Raw genomic sequence first — 19,101 nt, 5'->3', positions numbered from 1 at the left:
CCATGCCACAGCTGACACGGTCAGTTCATCGTAGGCAGGAGGCCTGACAGAAGAGTCTAGGATGGAGATCAGAAATTCAGGGTTTGAGCTGAAGGACGTTGCACTTTGTCCTGGGCTCTATCCCAGAATGGCATAAACCAGACATGATGGTAGCCACATGCCATCTCTGCACTTGGGAGGTAGATGAAAGAGATCAGAAGTTCAACGCCATTCTGGGCTCTATAGCAAATTCAAGGCCAGTGTGGGACATATGGGATTCTCTTTAGGAAGAAAAAAAATGGGAAAGAAGGAAATAAAATCCAGGACTTAATGACTGCCCTTGGACCAGCTACTTCTCATCTTCCTTTTTTCTGAGACTGGAGAGATGGGACGGGAGGGTGTAAAGTGTTCTCAGGGGTGTTATAATGTTGTTTTGCGTTGGATTCTTGCCATCCCTGTCACAAGGAAGGTCGGCGGAGCTCCAGATTTCACAAGGCTGGGTCTTCCGACAAGGTGACACACACGTAAACTGAATCGGTGAGCCCGCTGCTCAGGAAAATGTCTTGAGAATTGGAGAGAGTGGGATAGGCTTTTCCCAGCATCACCTCCCGGAACCGTGAGGAGGTTCAACAGTATAGCCGCCTGCAGCCACCGGTCAACTGGATTCACCTGAAAGGGGGGCTGGAACTGAAAGGAGGACGGAGGGTGAGAAGAGATCAAACCAAGTATGCTGATCAAGACTCAATCCTTTAATGTTCCGCTCTCAAATTTAAAGGGGAAGGCCCCACCAAAACCCTTTCTGGTTTAAAGCCGGAGAGGAGTGGGATAATCCGTTCTTGGGCAGGGTCACCGCCAGACAAGCACAGGGGCAGTTCTGCTTCTAAGTTCCCTGCAGCCAAGGTGGGTAACTCCACCTAGATCCTATCACTTGGTCTGTTGTGGTAAACAAGGTCTCTCAGGCCTGCTCAAGGCTGGGGGAAGAGCACACTCCAGTTCACGTGATTCAAGACCCCTGGCTGCCGCGTGGCACTAGAAATGTTTCTCATTGGTCAGTCCCAGCTCCTCACCAGCTCTTGAGTCTGCAGAGGATACGTGACCCATTTTGATCAACAAGACAGTGGACTCTGGTGAGCCAGGAAAACCCCTGCTGGCAGCCGGAGAGCCCTACTTCTATCTTGCTGACAGAGATGAAGCCAAGGTGGGCAACCAAATTCAGAAGAGGCGAGGGCGTAGCTAATAGCATCGACTGCAACTAAGCTCCGCCTTAGAGCGTGCCCGGCCCTGCTAGGAGTGCAGCTCAGCTGGTAGCGTCTTTGCCAAGCATGCGCAAGACCCTGAGTTCGATTCTCCAGCACTGCCTAAAAACCTAGGTGTCCTGGGACAGGTCTGTAACCCCAGAATTCAGTATTAAAGCTAGTCTGGGCTCCATGAGAGCTTTTCACAAACAAATGGAAGAATTCCCTAGGTACCATTTTCAATGGGTTCCAGATTCTCACTATAAGACAAGGTCACACCAGATAAACCCATGGGAAATTGACAGTATCTGTAAGTGGAAAACACATGCAATACCATTAACCTACCCACAGCGTGACCAATCTGACTTTACATTTTTGTTTGTTTGTTTGTTGCAACAAGGTCTTTCTATGCAGCCCTGGATGACCTGGAACTTGCTATATAGACCATACTATCCATGAACTCATAAAGATACACCTGCCTTTGCCTCCAAAGTGCAGGGATTAAAGGTTCAAACCACCAAGCCCGCCTTAAAGATCTGTTTATTTTTAGTTACCTGTCTGTACATGGGTATGGGCACCTCAGTGGCACTGGGTCTCCTGGAGGTGGAGCTGGCATTACAGGCTGTTGTGAGCCCACCAAGGTGGGTGCTGGGAACCGAACACTGGTCCAACTTTGCAAGAGATGTACATGTTCTAAACCACATAGCCATCTCTGCAGTCCCCTGACTAACTTTAAACACACCTGAAGGGCTTGTCCTAGAAGACAACTGGGGTGAGTCATCTGTTGTCTGAATTTCTTCCAAAGTGAAGAGCAGAGCTGTTGTGGGGTTCTGTAGGGACCTGGGCTCTGGCTAACTAGATGTGCAGGCCCTGGCACCCACAAGATGCCAGCATGGAGGATGGCTCTGCCAATCCCCTACACTGCACCCACAAAGCTTGGCTGAACCCCAGACAATATCTGCCATCCTCACAGTACCCAGTAGAAATGAGATTCTTAAAGGATTTATATATTTAGAAATGCTCCATCAACAAGATGCCCACACAATTAGAGTTGTTAGCCAATATCTAACCTTTTGATAGAAGTTGCTACTCAGGACAGCTTTCAACCCATCCTTAGTTCTCCATGGCTGATAACCTCCTTCTTCTCCTCCCTCTCCTCTCTTTCTCCCCTCCCTTTCCTCTCTTCTTCTCCCAGCTCCACCTCCTCTTCTACTGCCTAATCGCCGAACTCCACTGTGAATACAATGTAGCAGAATAAGTATCCTGCCACAGGGTTCAGGTACCCCCTCGCCCGATGGTGAGGTCAAATGTCCTGAGTCCAAAAAGGGACAGGAAATCACAGGGTGTGTAATCCCAGCACTGTGGAGACAGGGCGTGAGGGGAGAGATAAAACCGCTTTGGGGCAGACAGATTCTCTGCTCTCAATGCCATTGTTGAGTCCCGGGTCGGGTCAAGCAACCTTACACTTGCCTTACCTCTAGACATTAAAACTTAAGATGCGTTCAACATTGATCGTTATCAAAGCTACCTGGATCCTGCATTTCTGTCTGTCTCTGTCTGTCTGTCTGTCCTCATCAGTGTTCCAGCTGATGCCAGGAGAAGGCATTTTTAATGGGGTTAGAGCAGATGGTAGCAGATGCATTGGACAGTTGGGTTCAAACCTCAGCATCACAGGAAAAAAAAAAAAAACAGTTGTGTGCAACAATGGTCAGTAGCTCTGTCTCTGCTTCCTTGGATAATAAAACCGTTCGTTCCGTCTCTGGATGCTTCAAGGCTCCACCAGGTCTTTGCTTTTTTAAACATTGGGAATGAGGCCGGGCTTCCCAAAAACTGACTTTGATGGGCCAGAGGGCATTCAAGTCATATAGAAAACAAACAAACAAAAAACCAAAACAATAAGCAAAAAAAAAAAAAACCCACACACAAAAAAGTTGTACACACTTTTAATCCCAGCACTCGGGAGGCAGAGGTAGGTGGATCTCTGACTTCAAGGCCAGCCTGGTCTACAGAGTGAGTTGTAGGATAGCCAGGACTACATAGAGAAACCCTGTCTTGGGAAGAAAAAAAGAGAGAGAGAAATGAAAGATTAGGAAGGAAGTCCTATTTTACAGTCACTACTATTCTTAGCCATCAGCAATTTTGGCCTGACAAGGAATTAGACCCACTAATGACATCCCTTGAGTTGGGCTCAGTCTGGTCGTAGCAAGTGCTTGTGGTAACAGCCCGTCTTGGGAACTCTGGGCCAGCGCATCCGTCTCTTGGCTGCAGCCCATGTGGAAAATCAATTTCCCCTAAATGTTTGAAGGATGACACAGGAGAAGCTAATGTCTTTTCCCTCTGCTGGAGTCGATCTGGAGACAGCGAACTTATAAAATGAATAGAAGGACCTGGAACCAGGGGTTGGGGGCGGAGCTAAGCAAAGGGCCAGTGCAAGATTTTTTAATCCTAGCTCTCCTCCCCGCCCCCAACCCCCACTCCCCCACCCCCGCGCTCTCTCCCCCACTCCTGTTTGTCCTAAGGCCAGAGACAATATACATTTGTGTCCCATAGTGATGTGCTATGAAAATGTCCCAGAACAGAAAACATTTGATTCGTACCCAGCAATTTCGCTTCTCGGAATCTCCCACAGAAAACTCCCACGAGGACGGGAGAGTCTGTGAACAGCGGTTCCTCAGAGCCCTGTGTGCAAAGCTGAGAAGTTGGAGGGCGGATGGGGCTCTGAAATGAAGGGGCTGGGCGAGCGAGCGCTAAGCTACTCATTAGAAAGGATGCTCTTCCTTACAAGCAGTGGAATGGGAAGGTTGCTCTGATACCAGCAATAGGCCAGACTGTCTGGCCAGTGACCTGGGGATCTGCTGTCTCCATCTTCCAGAAGCTGGGATTACAGACTACAGACGCTGCCATGCCCCGGCCTTCAGGGATTCGACGAGACCTTAGGGAAGGGGGCGAAAGAATGAAGGGACAAGAGACACAAGAATTGAGAGCAAGTCTGGATGGAGTTCTGATCAAGCTCTGAAACTTTAATTTTGGGTGCAGGTTATAAAGACACAGTAAACCGGGAAGTTTGGGCAAGGGTGATTGCTCAGGGATATCCCACTACTGAATGCTTATTGCCCTAGACCATACCGTTGTATAACCAGCTCCTAGGAAATGCCAGACATTCTTTAAGTTCCTGGGACACAAGACTAGGTTTCCCAGAACAGCAGGTAATTTCCTGGGTTTGGCTCCCGGTATTGCCACACTTCTTATGGTGATGAACTCAGACCCTTGTGTGTGCAGGACAAGAAACTTGACCAACTGAGCCATCTTCTTAGATTTGTGCCGTCATTTTCTTATTTAAAATTTTATTATTATAGGCTGGGCAGTGGTGGCACACGCCTTTAATCCCAGCACTTGGGAGGCAGAGGCAGGCAGATTTCTGAGTTCGAGGCCAGCCTGGTCTACAGAGAGGGTTCCAGGACAGCCAGGGCTACACTGAGAAACCCTGTCTTGAAAAACAAAAACAAAAAAATTATTATTACTATTTGTGTGTGCGGGTGCAGGTGTGTGTGTGTGTCGTGGCACATATGTGGAGTTGAGAGAATAATTTTTCAGGGTTGGTTGCCTCCTTCCACCATGATTTCTAGAGTCTGCACTCTGAGGATGTCCAGTTTGTGAGACACGTGTTTTTATCCACTGATCCACCCTGACAGACCCCATGTCGTCATTTTTTGAGGCTGTCAAGGATGAACTTCATTTCCACACAGGCCAATAAGTCATTCCAGTCACAAATGTGAACAGGCTACACAGCCCAGACCTCCTTCTAGTTGATGGTCATGACCACCCCCCAACCATCCCCTCTGGTATTTAACCTTTTGCTAACCTGTCCATCATGCCAAAGGCTTTGTCTGGAAGTTGCTGTGTAGATCAGGCTATCCTCAGACTTACAGAGATCCACCGCCTCTCCCTCCTGAGTGCTGGGATTAAAGGTGTGTGCCACTCCTGCTCAGCCTTCCTTTCTTCTTATAGCTGAAATACATTCCATTGTAAGAATGTGCCATAGTTTATTGGTTGCCATTTGTTGGACGGAGGATATTTTGAATGGTGTCACACTTCAGATATGATGAATAATACCGCTATGTGTCAGGGGCAGCCTTGCTTATACACTGAAGGCCTAAAATCAGCAATAGGCCTAAGTCAGCTTGCTAACACAAAGTCTTGGGTCTCTGTGAAAAAACATTGAAACAGATAGCTATAAGGTATTGTAAACAGGCAGCTTTGGTGGAAATTTACCAGCCTGGATAGGAACAAGTAGTCATAGATCTTGTGGACAGTCATAGACCTTGGGTAGCCTTGGTGGATAGTACCAACTTAGATAAGGACAAGTGAATCACAGGTGGAGTCATAGTGACCTGTCCCCTGAACTTCCACCTAGCTGAAACTCTGTTCTGGAAGATACCTGTACTCCCCCTGAACACCTACGCTCCTGCATCATCCCCTTCCCCACATCCTGTTTTTTTGTGTATATAACCCCTGTGTGAATGTAAAAAGTATGATTTGATCAGACTATAGACAAATTGTGGTTCTTTGCATTTGCCTGTTTCCCCCACTTTCTCTTTCAGGTGACCTCCCCAGGCCCCTGTTTATTGCCCTGCTGGAAGAGGCAGCTATGAATTCCATACTCTCCCTCCCCAATTCTTTGGGGTAGACAAATATGTAAGAGTAAACAATTATGGCTGTACAGTAATTATGGGTTTAGTTTGTCAATAGTTGCTTTGAGATAGGGTCTTACAATATAGCACAGAAGTAGTCCCAAACTCATATAACCCAGGCTGGCCTTGAACTCGAAATCCTTCTGCTTCAGCCTCCCCAGGGATAGGATAGCAGGTACCACCCCACTCAGCTAAGATTTGCTGTCTTAAGTCCCAGAAGGATGGACTTCCGGCTCTTTTGGGACTGGGAGAAAACCTGCCTAGGAGGCTGCCTTGCCCCTTAAATGGAAGCAGTTCACACACAGATCAGGATTACTGTGCAATTTTCTTATCTGTGCTTTTAAAAAAATCATCTGTCGCGATTCACTCTTTTAGAATATTTCAAATATTTCTAAGACTCGAGCACTTGGGAAATGGTATTCAAAACATATTAATTAAGTGATTAATGCTGGTTTCTCATGTAGGTCTTTCCCTTTCTGCACTTGTGGGAGTTTCCCTAGTTCTAACTAATCCTAGCACAATAGGCACTAATCCTAGCGGGTCAAGTACAGACCGGTGCTTCATTCTGCAACGGGATTTGGCTGAGCCCTAGACTGTGAAGACTAGCATATTTTATCATGGGCTTAACTCATTACCAGTAAATTTAGTAGCTAAATTGTTTGGGGGTCTGGAAAACCTGAGTTGAAGTTTCAACTTTCCCATTAACTAAAACTAACTTACCTTGAGAAAGCTACCCAGCCCTTCTGAGTTTCTCCAGTCTAATATAAAACCGGTTATAGGACTCACTTCATAGGACATCCATACGTCTGTCAGTCCATCTACCAGTCCATTCATCCATCAGTTCATCCATCTCTCAGTCCGTCCATCCATCATTCCATCTGCCAATCCATCTATCCATCTATCTATCCATTCATTTATTTATTCATCTGTGATGGTTTCAATATGCTTGACCCAGGGAGTGGCACTATTAGGAGGTGTGGTCCTGTTGGAGTAGGACACACCTACTTGTTAGAGGAAGTCTATCTTTGTGGGTGTGGGCTTTAAGACTCTCATCCTAAACCAGGCAGTGGTGGCGCACGCCTTTAATCCCAGCACTTGGGGGGCAGAGGCAGGCGGATTTCTGAGTTCGAGGCCAGCCTGGTCTACAGACTGAGTTCCAGGACAGCCTGGACTACCCAGAGAAACCCTGTCTCAAAAAAACAAAAACAAAAACAAAAAAAAAAAGACTCTCATTCTAGTTCCTTGGAAGCCAGTCTTCTCCTATTTGCCTTCAGATGAAGATGTAGAACTCTCAGCTCCTCCTGCCCGGTGCCTGCCTGGATGCTGCCATGTTCCCACCTTGATGATAACGGACTGAACCTCTGAACCCAGAAGCCAGCCCCAATCAAATGTTGTCCTTATAAGAGTTGCCTTGGTCATGGTGTCTGTTTACAGAAGTAAAAACGTAACTAAGACACATCCATCCACCCACCCATCCATCCATCCATCCAACAAGCACTATTTCTATGTGTCATGGTACCTTCTGTTTTCAGATAGGAGACCAGAAGTCCTATCTTTTTAAGGTGAGATGAGCAACACACCCAACAAATACTTAAAGGCGTTGGTAGGTGCTTGTCAGGGGCACCCCTGCTTATACACTGAAGGCCTAAAATCAGCAATAGGCCTAAGTCAGCTTGCTAACACAAAGTCTTGGGTCTCTGTGGAAAAACACTGAAACAGATAGCTATAAGATATTGTAAACAGGCAGCTTTGGTGGAAATTTACCAGCCTGGATGAGAAAAAGTAGTCATAGATCTTGTGGATAGTCATAGACCTTGGGTAGCCTTGGTGGATAGTACCAACTTAGATAAGGACAAGTGAATCATAGGCAGAGTCATAGTGACCTGTCCCCTGAACCTTCACCCAGCCGATACCATGTTCTGAAAGATATCTGTACTCCCCCTGAACACCCACACTCCGGTGTCATCCCCTTCCCCACATCCTGCCTTTTTTGTGTATATTATCCCTGTGTGATAAAGTAAAAATGGCCGTTCAATCAGACTATAGACAAGCCGCTGATCTAAAGATCCATCTTTAGATCAGTCCATCTGCCTGTTTCCCCATACCTCTCTTTCAGGTGATCTCCCCAGACTCCTGTTTAATGCCCTGCTGGATGGGGCAGGTGTAATTTGTTCTTGTTTGTTCTGTGATTTTTTTTTTTTTTTCAGTTTTTCGAGACAGAGTTTCTCTGTGTAGCCCTGGCTGTCCTGGAACTCACTCTGTAGACCAGACTGGCCTCGAACTCAGAAATCCACCTGCCTCTGCCTCCCAAGTGCTGGGATCAAAGGCGTGCGCCACCACTGCCCGGCAGTTCTGTGATTTCATTTTGTTTCATTTGAACAGGGTTTCATTATGTAGCTTTGAATGACCTGGAACTTGAGGTAGATACCAGACTGACCACAAACTCACAGCGATCTGCCTGCCTCTGCCTCCTGAGTGCTGAGATTAAAGACATTGCTTTGTTCTGAGACTTAACAGATGGCCCGAGACTCCCAAGTGTCCAGATTACAAATTAGAGCCTCCACTCCTGCATAACACAGGTCGTCTAAGGAAAAAAAAAAATGTAACAGGAGTGCCAAAGGAAGGGTTGAATTTTAAAGTGTGCTCAGATCCGGAAAGTGAGTTTAAATAGTCTTGAAGGAAAGGAGGGATACATCACTGTACACCTAGGGAGAGGGGAATAGGAAGCGCAAAGGTCCTGAGGCAGAAATGCTGCATGCTCCCAAGAAACCAAGATACCAACCGCGACCATGGGTGGGAAAACTTTGGATTTCAGTAATATGGAGGTTTGTGTCCTCTCCTGACTTTCACATCAAAGGCACCATTCAGTCTGCTGAGTTGAAAATAGACCTAGACAGGACGGCTTCTGCTTCGCAGCAGGGAGGGACCACAGTCATTCAGGAGAGGGAAGGGGGCGGGGTCTGGCCCAGGGGAGGTAGCCTGGAGGTGATGGGTAGGCCCCCATTCTGAGTTCGCTCTGCAGGTGGGACTCACACGGGTGGCCCTGGGGGGAAGTTTCTGTGAGCTACCTCGGGACACATTGTCAGCACAGAGCCTGAATCTGAGAACGCGAAATAATAGCTGCTGTGATTATGATTATCTTCAAGCCAGCTAGAACCAGTTCCGCAGCAGGGGCGGGGGCGGAGGGGGGAGGAAGGAAAGGAAAGGAACAGGGAGAAGCCGTGAAGGTTCCTGAGGGATTTCCAGAGTTGGAAAAAGGGCCACTGAAGGGACCGAGCAGGAGCTCTGGGAATCCAGAACAGTAAAGCCACCCCACTTAGCCCCAGATAGAGATGTCAAGACCCAGCCTTCCAGGTACCTGCAGACACTGCTGTCTAATGAGTCTAGAAAGCGAAATCTACCAGGATAGCATTTTCTTTTCTTTTTTATTTTTTCTCCTTCCTTTCTTCCTTCCTTCCTTCCTTTTCTTTTTCTTTTCTTTTCTTTTCTTTTTTTTTGGTTTGGTTTTTCGAGACAGGGTTTCTCTGTGTAGCCCTGGCTGTCCTGGAACTCACTCTGTAGACCAGGCTAGCCTTGAACTCTCGAACTCAGAAATCTGCCTGCCTCTGCCTCCCAAGTGCTGGGATTAAAGGCGTGTGCCACCACCGCCCAGCCTTCCTTCCTTTTCCTTTCTCTTCTGAAATCCTCTGGATTTTGGAAATAGTTATCAGTGGTATCATTGCAGGACAAGTCTTTGAGATTCCCCCCCCCACCCCAGTTGAATAGCAAACTCCAAAGCTAATGGGCCAAGATAATTTGTGTCCTTAAAATTCACCTCCTTTCTTTGAGCCCCATTATAGAAGCAGGAGGTCTGCCCCTGCAGGGAGGATGGGGACAGGCCATGGTGGAATGGGGTACACAGTGGGACAAGTCTGGGATGGGGACAGAGATGATTTTTCTTAGGATATGTCAGCCCCTCTCATCCCCATCAAAATTCTGATTCTGCCCACCTGATCTCTCAAGTGTTGGGAAGTGCAGGTGGGCGTGGCCAGGTATGCCCACTTTGTTTTTGAAGGAGGAAGTAGCTTTCCAGGTGTGGTTCCCCTCCCTCAGAACTAACGATGGGAGGAAACTGGAGGGGGAACCAGTCAGAAAATTATCTGCTACAGACTGTAGATCTTCTCTTAGTCATAGGCAGGAAAATTAAAAAAAAAAAAAGGTCAAAGGTCAAACCCCTGGAATCTGGGCATGTGACCTCATAACATTGTTAAAAAAATGTATTTTGTGCACATGTGTGTATGTGAGTGGGCATGCATAAGCCATGATGCCCATGTGGAAGTCATAGGTCAACCTGACAGTTGGGTGTGTGTGTGGGGGGGTCAGTCAGTTTTCTCCCTCCCCCAGGTGGGTTCCAGGCGTCAAACTCAGATCACCAGGCTTGTCCGCAAGCACCTCTATCCACGGAGCTCCATCTGGCCCTGAAACATTAGAGTTTAATTGGGGAAAGGGGGCCTTGCAGGTATAATGAAGTTAAAGATCTTGGGATAAAATCATTGATTAGTGTGGCTTCTTAGTCCAATGATCCATGTCCTTGTCAGAGATCCGAAGGATGAGAGACACACAAGAGGAGAAGACACAAGGACATAGGTGAAGGATACACCCCTGCAACCACAGGAAGGACAGAACCCATCGGAGAAAGGCGTTTCCTGGAGCCTTTGGGAGATGAATGACTGACTCAGTAGATGAATCAATGATACCCTCTTCTTATCTCTTGCTGGTGCTGGCGGTGTGTGCTTGCTGACATCTTCCGTGGGATCTCCTGCCCTCCAACGCAGTAGCAGGATACCTTGTGTTGTTGTAAGGTGTCTTGCTGGCAATGATTCATTTGCAGCAGCCCAGGAGGATAATTCACCCTTGACCTACCCACGGAAAAATGTAACAACCTGCGGCTGAGCCGGGGGAGTTCTGAGGATAGGCATGGTTCCTTAACATCTGCCGTTGGGGCCGTTTGGGTTAGACATCATTAAGGCCTTCTGCTCCCGAAGATGGGAGATCCTGGATAAGCTGTTCTCTCTCTCTCTGGGCCTTGGCTCTTCAATGTGTAAGAGCAAAGACAGTCCACGACCTCCCAGGCCCCACCCACCTCTCCCATCTACCTCCCCCCTCCTTCCCACATGGGAGATAGTGGGATGCTTCAGAGACCATCTGCCATCCTTGGAACGCAGAGCTGCTTAAGATTCCGTCCAGTCCCCTCCTGTCTGCCCATCACGGCAAGCTGCTGCCTGTGGTTAGAGCTGTTTATGGAGAACTGAGAAGCTAAATGCCCAGCGTGGCTTGAACTGTGTGGCTGTGTCTTTTTAGCACTGGGCTTATCCAGATAGAGCAAAGGCCCAGAGGGTGATTAGGTGGCTCCGTGGGTAAAGCACTTGCCCCACAAGCAAAAGGACCCAAGTTCAATCCCCAGCATCCATGAAAAGAAAGCTGGGCATTGCTGTAATCCCAGCTCTGAGGAGGCAAGACAGAACAATCCCTGGGACTTTCTGGTCATCTAGACTAGTGTGATCAGTGAGTTCTAGGTTCAGGGAGGGAGGCAATCTCCAAAACTAAGGCAGAGCTGGATGCTCGTGCCTGCCTTTGATCCCAGATTCCAGCACTCAGGAGGCAGAGAGAGGTAGGTGGATCCAGGCCAGCCAGATCTACATAGTGAGATCCTATGTAACCCTGTCACCACATAGCGTCAATACATACCTACATAGTATGACCCTGTGTTATCCACATGCACACACACTAGTGCACACACATGCAAACACGTACACGCCTATACAGCGCACACAAATAATAATAGGTAAAGCAAAGGCCTTCAAGAAACAACCAACTGCTCTGCAAATCTGTCTCATTATTCCTCGAGAAGCTGTTGGCGACAGAAAGCCTTAAAAAGTCAGCCTTGGGCTTCCAGGCATTGCACTGGGCTTGCATGAAACCACCTAGAAATGCTGACTTTCAAGCCAGCAGTAAGGACCTTGTGGTGGTTCCTTCTTCCGGTGGGTCTTTGCTCGGAACATTGCCTCAATGACCCTCCTATCCTACTAACCCCCCCCTCCCACAGAAGGGACACATCCCTTCCACGCAATTAAAAAGATTTTTCCCCCAATGAGCACAGGTCATATTTCAAACTGCTTCGACAAACTGCTCGGTACCAGGAGCCAGTTAAAGGGGGGCCTTCAACACCATATTTATTTTGACTGGTTAAACAGGCTATGGCTGTAAAGGAAACAGCTCTCAGAAAGGAGACTGCCTGGCCGACTCGGGGCTCACTCTTTCTACACACACACACACACACACACACACACACACACACACACACAACTGTTTAAAGCATTCCAGAAACCCTGCCAACTTTCCTGGCACGGCGCTTATTTCTTTACATGCATGTTGCATTCCATCTGGTTAATGTGCACTGTGCGCCATTCTTGGATTTTGGCGAGGGCCTAGCAAGGTGGCATGGTGTGCTCAGACTTGTTCTATGCAAAACAGGGTACCAGGCAGGCAGAGGGAGCTTTGGAGGAATGGGGAGGTGGAGTTCTACCTCCCTTAAGACACAGGGGGTGCCTGGAGTCCTAAAGACAGGAGGGCAATTGCTTAGCCAGCTCTCTCCAGATGTGGCTGAAGTACTTCCTTTGTTTTTGTGTGTGTGTGTTTTGTTTTTTTTGTTTTTCTTTTGGTGGTGTTGGGGATCAAAGCCAGGACTGTGCACATAACACTATACACTACACTGCATTAGACACCGAACCCTGCCCTCAGCCCTTCAGCTTCAGTAAAGTCATAAATGAGCCATCTCTTGCATTTCACTCTACCCCGAGTTTGGGGAGTCACAGCTGCCCTGCTGCTTCTGGTACACAGCCAGGAAAACACAAGGAATGTGTGAAGCGACCATCAGGAAGCCACATTACTGTTTATGAATGTACATTTGGTCCAGAGGTATCCCAAGTCAGATGGTTTCCAACACCTAGAGAAAGGTTCATCTCCTTCTTCATGTCGTTCTCCAGAGGACATGCTGTGATTTGGATCCAACATCTCAATGCATGTGGAAGACAGAAAAGTCAGGTTTTAGACACTCTCAGAACATCTGTCGAATTTAAAAAAAAAATCAAACAAACAAACAAAACGGGTGAGGGGAGAGAAGACACAACCCTCAGGAAGCAGTTGTCAGGTACTGAGTGTCCAAAAACATTCTACGGGTTGACTCAAGTGTTCTCACTTCCCTCCTCCCCAGTGGAATAGAACCCATGAGACTGGCGATGTTAGGAATTCAGAGGGGAAAATTGGCTCTTGGCAATCATGAGCAAAAACATGGAGGTCTGTGCCTGGACAACGCGTCAAACGCACGTCTCTCAGAGTCCTGCCTGAGGTGCGAATAGAATGTTCCTGTTCTGAGTGGAATTACTCACCTGGATCCGACGCGGGTGACATGGCACCGGGAGAAAAAAAAAAAAGATCTCGGTTCCTAATGAGAAACAGCCGTGTGTGGAATAAAATTAGTGTGAGTTGTGTAATCCCAGCTGGCCAGTTGCAAGAACAGGGAGGAGGCAGGAGCTGAGGGAACAGGCCCTGGAGCCCATCCTGACCCTCTGGGTTGGAATTTCTGAGTCTCTTCTTTGCCTTGAGTCAGAATAGGAAACCGAACCCTGACCGCGTGCTTCTTTTTATAGAATCGAACTTTCTTGCCAGCTTCCTCCGGAGCGAGAGCGCAAGATCGTCCCCTCTCGGTCTCTAAACAATACGCCAATCATCAGATGTGAGTGAGGAGAAGGAGGAGGGGCGTAGTGTTCTGGGAGCACTAAACATAACCCAGGCCCAGGGCCCAAGACAAACACGGAGCCCCGAGTTTGGCTTCCGTACCAGACCTGGTAAATACAACATGTTTTTACAGGTTGGGAAATTGTCTGGCTCGTCTCTGAATTTTCTCTCTTTCTCCCACTTTCTTCTGACTTGGATCTTAGCGTTCTGTCAGCATTCTGCCTCGGTGTTGGCCAAGTTCATGGTTGCCAGTTGCCGAGTGGATAATAGATGGTTTGTAAGATTCCTAATCTGTTGGGGAGACGGAGAGACACAGACAGCCAGGCCGTCGTTGCCTGTGTGATAAAAATGACTCTCATGAGTTCCTGCTTGGCCCTGCAGGCCAGGCTTGAGCTGAAGGACAATGGGAACCAAGAGACTTAATGCCCAGTTAGTCACTATTCGTGCCACTCTGACCAGGCAGCCCACGGGTCATGAGTTTAGAGTCAATTCTTGCTTGTAAGGAAGACTGGAGTCTGCTGGCCCAAAGAAGACCAAAACCAGGGTGTGAAGTCACTAGTTTAAAAGAAAAAGAAAAAAAAAAACAAGAAAGAAAGAATTCTCATTAAAAATGGATTTTTGTTGTTAAATGTTTTGAGGCCAGGAACAGCAAAGTTGGACCAGGTCTGTTGCCAGCAGCTAACAGCTTTTCCAGCCTTAGGTTCACAGTCCCACTCTGGCTTCTTGTAATTGGGTCTCAGGTTTGCCAGGACGTGTCACAAACTATAAAATTTGTCCAAAAATATATTGACACAAATGACTCTGTGTAGCCTGAAGTTAAAGGGGGTGGGGTTATGGACTGTCCCTGTTGGCATGGTTCCCTAGGGACACCTGGGACAATTACCAGTCCTGGAGTTGTGACCTCGTCAGACCAGTTTGCTGACCTGCTTGGATCGGGGAGTTAAATTGCTAAGGAAGCCATCTTGCCTTCTCTACCTGCTTCCCTGTGGCCTCCCCTACCTGCTTACCTCAGATGGGGGCTAAAGGGTCAACTCCAGCAAGAACATTCCGGAAGGACATTCCAGCTGGCACCAGAGCCTCATCCTGAGGGTGGGGGTGGGGGCCTTCTCACCTCTAGTTATTTCTCAAAGTCATTTCTCGCTCACAGGGGATGGGGGAACCTCTTCTTTGAGTTCTTCAGCCAGGCAGGTTCCCTCCTGCCAAAGTAAGTGTGTGTGTGTGTGTGTGTGTGTGTGTGTGCGCGCGTGCATGTGTGTGTATATTTTGGTATACGTGTCTGTGTGTGTGTGTCTTTTTATGTGTATCTATGTGTGTCTATTTGTGTGTGTATATTGTATGTCATGGTTTGAATATGCTTGGCCGAGGGAGTGGCACTATTTGGAGGTGTGGCCTTGTTGGAGTGGGTGTGGCCTTGTTGGCATGGGTGTGTCACTGTGAGCATGGGCTTAAAACCCTTACCCTCTCAACTCTGCCTGCAGCATGCCTGCCTGGATGCTGCCATGTTCCTGCCTTGATGATAATGGACTGAACCTCTGAACCTGTAAGCCAGTTGTCCTTATAAGAGTTCTCTTGGTCATAGTGTCTGTTCACAGCCATAAAACCTTAACTAAGACATGTGTGTGTATCTCTGTGTGTGTCTCTGTGTATATGTGTATCTCTATGTGTGTACTGGTTATTTCTATGTGTGTCTGGATACGTGTATCTCTGTGTATGTGTCTGTCTATGCTCATGTATGTGCATGTGTATGTATCTTCGTATATGTGTCCCTCTGCATGTGTATCTCTGTGTACATATCTGTGTATGTATATATTGTGTGTCTATCTCTCTGTGTGTCTCTGTGTATGTCTCTATGTATACAGTGTGTGCATATGTATACTGTATAATAGTCTATGTGCATGTATGTGCATTGTATATGTCTCTGTATATGTCTCTCTATATGTATGTATCTGTGTGCATATATATTGTGTGTGTATAGTGTATGTCTGTGTGTGTGCATGTATAGTGTGTGTATAGTGTGTGTATAGTGTGTGTCTGTGTGTGTATAGTGTATGTATAGTATGTGTGTATAGTGTGTGTGTGTATAGTGTATGTATAGTATGTATGTATAGTGTGTGTGTGTGTGCGCATATTCTTCACCTGACATTCCTAAGGTGCCATCCACCTTGTTTTGAGATCAGGTCTCAGGCCTTGAACTCACCTAGAAGGCCAGACAGTTCAGCCAGTGAGTCCCAGGAATCTACCTGATTCCACCTCCTGAGTACCGTGATTACAAGAGTGCCCACCACTCCTGGCTTTTTACATGGGTGCTGAGTATTGAACTCTGGTCCTTATGCTTGCCCTTCGAGCAGGTTCCCTCTTAGGCTACCACCTCCAGCCTGCCTCTGAGCCTTTGTTGGTTCTGTTCCCACCGGAGGAACCTTCTTCTGTGCTACTCCCCGTGACTCACCGAGAGCTCAGTTTCCAGGCTGACTTTTTCATGGAAGCCTTCCCTGACCTCCGGGACTGGATTCCATGTTAGCATTGATCCAAATTGTTACTTAAAACTTCAGTTTCATGTCAGGTGAGACCAGCACTTCCTCACACCATGTAATGTATGCATACATCCTGTGGGGCTCACTGTCAAATTCAAGTTCAGATTCACCAGGACTGGGATGGAAACTGGGTCTTCCTAATTACCTCACGGGCGCTGCAGATACCAACAGTAAGTCCCGGAAGACACTCAGGGTAGCTAGCAATGGCTGCAACCTCTTGCCATTGGAGCTGTACAGAAGGAGAAAAAGCTCAGCAGGGGAAAAGAAAAAAGTTGAGCCATTGTTTTCTCAGATTTCCTGGAGACACTGCTGCCTCTGACAAAACTTCAGCAGGGAGGTCTTCAGGCCTCCCCACCACCACCACCACCTTGAGGCAAGGCTATTTATTGAACTTCAGACCTGTGGGTCGCTTGTTCACTTGGTGGCTGGTTGCTCTGTGAAAATGATGTTATCCGTGTTATCTGTGATTAGCACACACACACACACACACACCCTGTCCCTCAGTTGCAACATCCACAAAATGTCCCCAGGACTTGTCCAAATCACACCCTGTTGAGATTTCATGCTCTAGAATTCTTCTCCCGGAGGAGGAGGGGTTAAAGTTCAGAAGGCCACGGCTGTATATATAGCCAGGATTGGGGCTGTCGCTCAGTGAGTGGAGCATTTATCTAGCATGCACTGAATTCTGGGTTCTACTCCCAGCACCCCACAAAAATGGGCCTGACGAAAGCCTAGTGCTTGGGAGGTCAGGGCAAGAGGATTAAGAGTTCAAGGAAGGACTGGCTTGGCTACATAATGAATTCAGGATTAGCCTGTGTTGCATTAGACACTGTTTCTGTTTTTTTTTATATTTATTTATTTATTTATCTTTTGCTTTTTGAGACAGGGTTTCTCTGTATAGCCCTGGCCGTCCTGGAACTCACTATGTAGACCAGGCTGGCCTCGAACTCAGAAATCTGCCTGTCTCTGCCTCCCAAGTGCTGGGATTAAAGGCGTGCGCCACCACCGCCCGGCTATTGTTTTTAAAAACATACTGCTGCTGATCCCAGTCCCATTGCCTAGTATAACCCTGTATATATGGCAGATCCTCAGAATGTCTGTTGATTGAGTAAATTAAAAAAAAATAAGAATTACGTTTGGCTGGTGGGTAAGTAGAATTCTGCCATTCCCCTCATGGCCCCCGAGTCCTCTGGTTCACTCTCCCCCACAAAACTCAGCAACACTTAGTGGGCTGGTTGTTACTAAGGCATCATTTTTTCCCTAAATGCAGCATTTTCTAGAGCAAATATTCCATTGGGGGGGGGGCAAATGAAGAGTGATTTTTACTTGAGATCTTTTTCTTAAATGTTTCCAATGACTAAAACATCTTTTTTTATTGTTTTATTTTTTGGTTTTTCGAGACAGGGTTTCTCTGTGTAGCCCTGGCTGTCCTGGAACTCAGTCTGTAGACCAGGCTGGCCTCGAACTCAGAAATCCGCCTGCCTCTGCCTCCCAAGTGCTGGGATTACAGGTGTGCACCACCACCGCCCAGCTGACTAAAACATCTTAAAAATATCCAGAGGACTACATTTGCTTAAAGAAAAAGAAAAAAAAGAAAAGAAAAAGAAAAACTACCACTTTAAGCATAGAGAGTATTTGAAAATTGTATGCCCCTACATAGCAAAATTAAAATTTCAGACTTTTTTTTTTTAAATCTCAGTCTTGCAGATAAAGTACCAGGTCCTATATTGGAAAAACAAAACAATTACAAATACAACCACAACCACCACCATCACCACCACCACAAAAACAACATCCATTACTCAAGTACACTGGGAATTCAAGGAGTAAACCAAAGGAGAAACCGATCACTGTGGGATTGTTCCTTCATTTGCTTCATTGGAAGGAGTGAGTGAGTGGGGTTCAGGCTCCTCGGTGACTCGAGTGGGAATTTAATGGAATTTAATTGCCACTGAGTCAGTACAGGGAGGAGGGACTTTTTTTGTACGTGTTATTTTGTTTGGTTTTTGAGACTGGCTTTCCTGACGAAGAATGACTTTGAACTCTGGATTTCTCTACCTTCTGCCTCCAACTCAATGGGTTTCAGGCATTCATCCTCCCCAATCTAAAGTGGAACCTTTAAGAAGTATTCAGACAAAGGGCTCCACCCTTGTGATGGTGGGGGTCAACGACCTTCCTTTTGGACATAGTTTAGTTGCCACCAGATGAGCCTCTCTGTCTTATGGGCTTGTTTCGTTGCCCTGTGATGCCCCTGCCATGCTGTAGCACAGGGTGGAGCCCTTAAAGATGCTAGGTCCTCGCTGTTTGGCCTTCCAGCCTCGGGGATTGTTAGAAGGAGAGCTCTAATCTCGTGGTTCGCTCAGACTCATGTGTTCTCTTGTAAAACCCAGGAAACTCACAAATAAACGAGAACAGCATCGGTCCGGGGAGATACACTCCAACCCGCCAAAAGCTTGCCACGCAGTCGTGGAGACTGAGTTTGGATTCCCGGCACCCATAGAAAAAGCTGGCTGTGGCAATGACGCCTGTAAGCACAGTGGGCAGAAAGACAAGGATCCCGGGAGCTTCCTGGTCAGCCAGTCTAGCCGAGGGTGGGAATTCCAGGCTCAGGGAGAGATACTGGCTCTAAATGGAAGGTAGAAGCCAGGCAGGGTGGCATATCCCTTTAATCTCAGCACTCAGAGCCAAGGCGGGCAGATCTCTGTCAGTTTGAGGCCAGCCTGATCTACAGAGTGAGTTCCAGGCTAGCCAGGGAAGCATAGTAAGACTTTGCCTCAAAACCAAAAACAAATAACAGAAGTCCCCACTCACATGAATCTGAACTTTGCTTTTAGAACTATGGACTTGAGTTCTGTTATTAAAAAGTGATGGATGTCAGGTCCCAAAGAA

This window comes from Grammomys surdaster, unplaced genomic scaffold (genome assembly GCF_004785775.1).
Source record: "Grammomys surdaster isolate TR1022 unplaced genomic scaffold, NIH_TR_1.0 125976, whole genome shotgun sequence".
In the NCBI taxonomy this organism is placed as follows: domain Eukaryota; kingdom Metazoa; phylum Chordata; class Mammalia; order Rodentia; family Muridae; genus Grammomys; species Grammomys surdaster.
Note: the sequence above shows the minus strand (reverse complement) of the source record.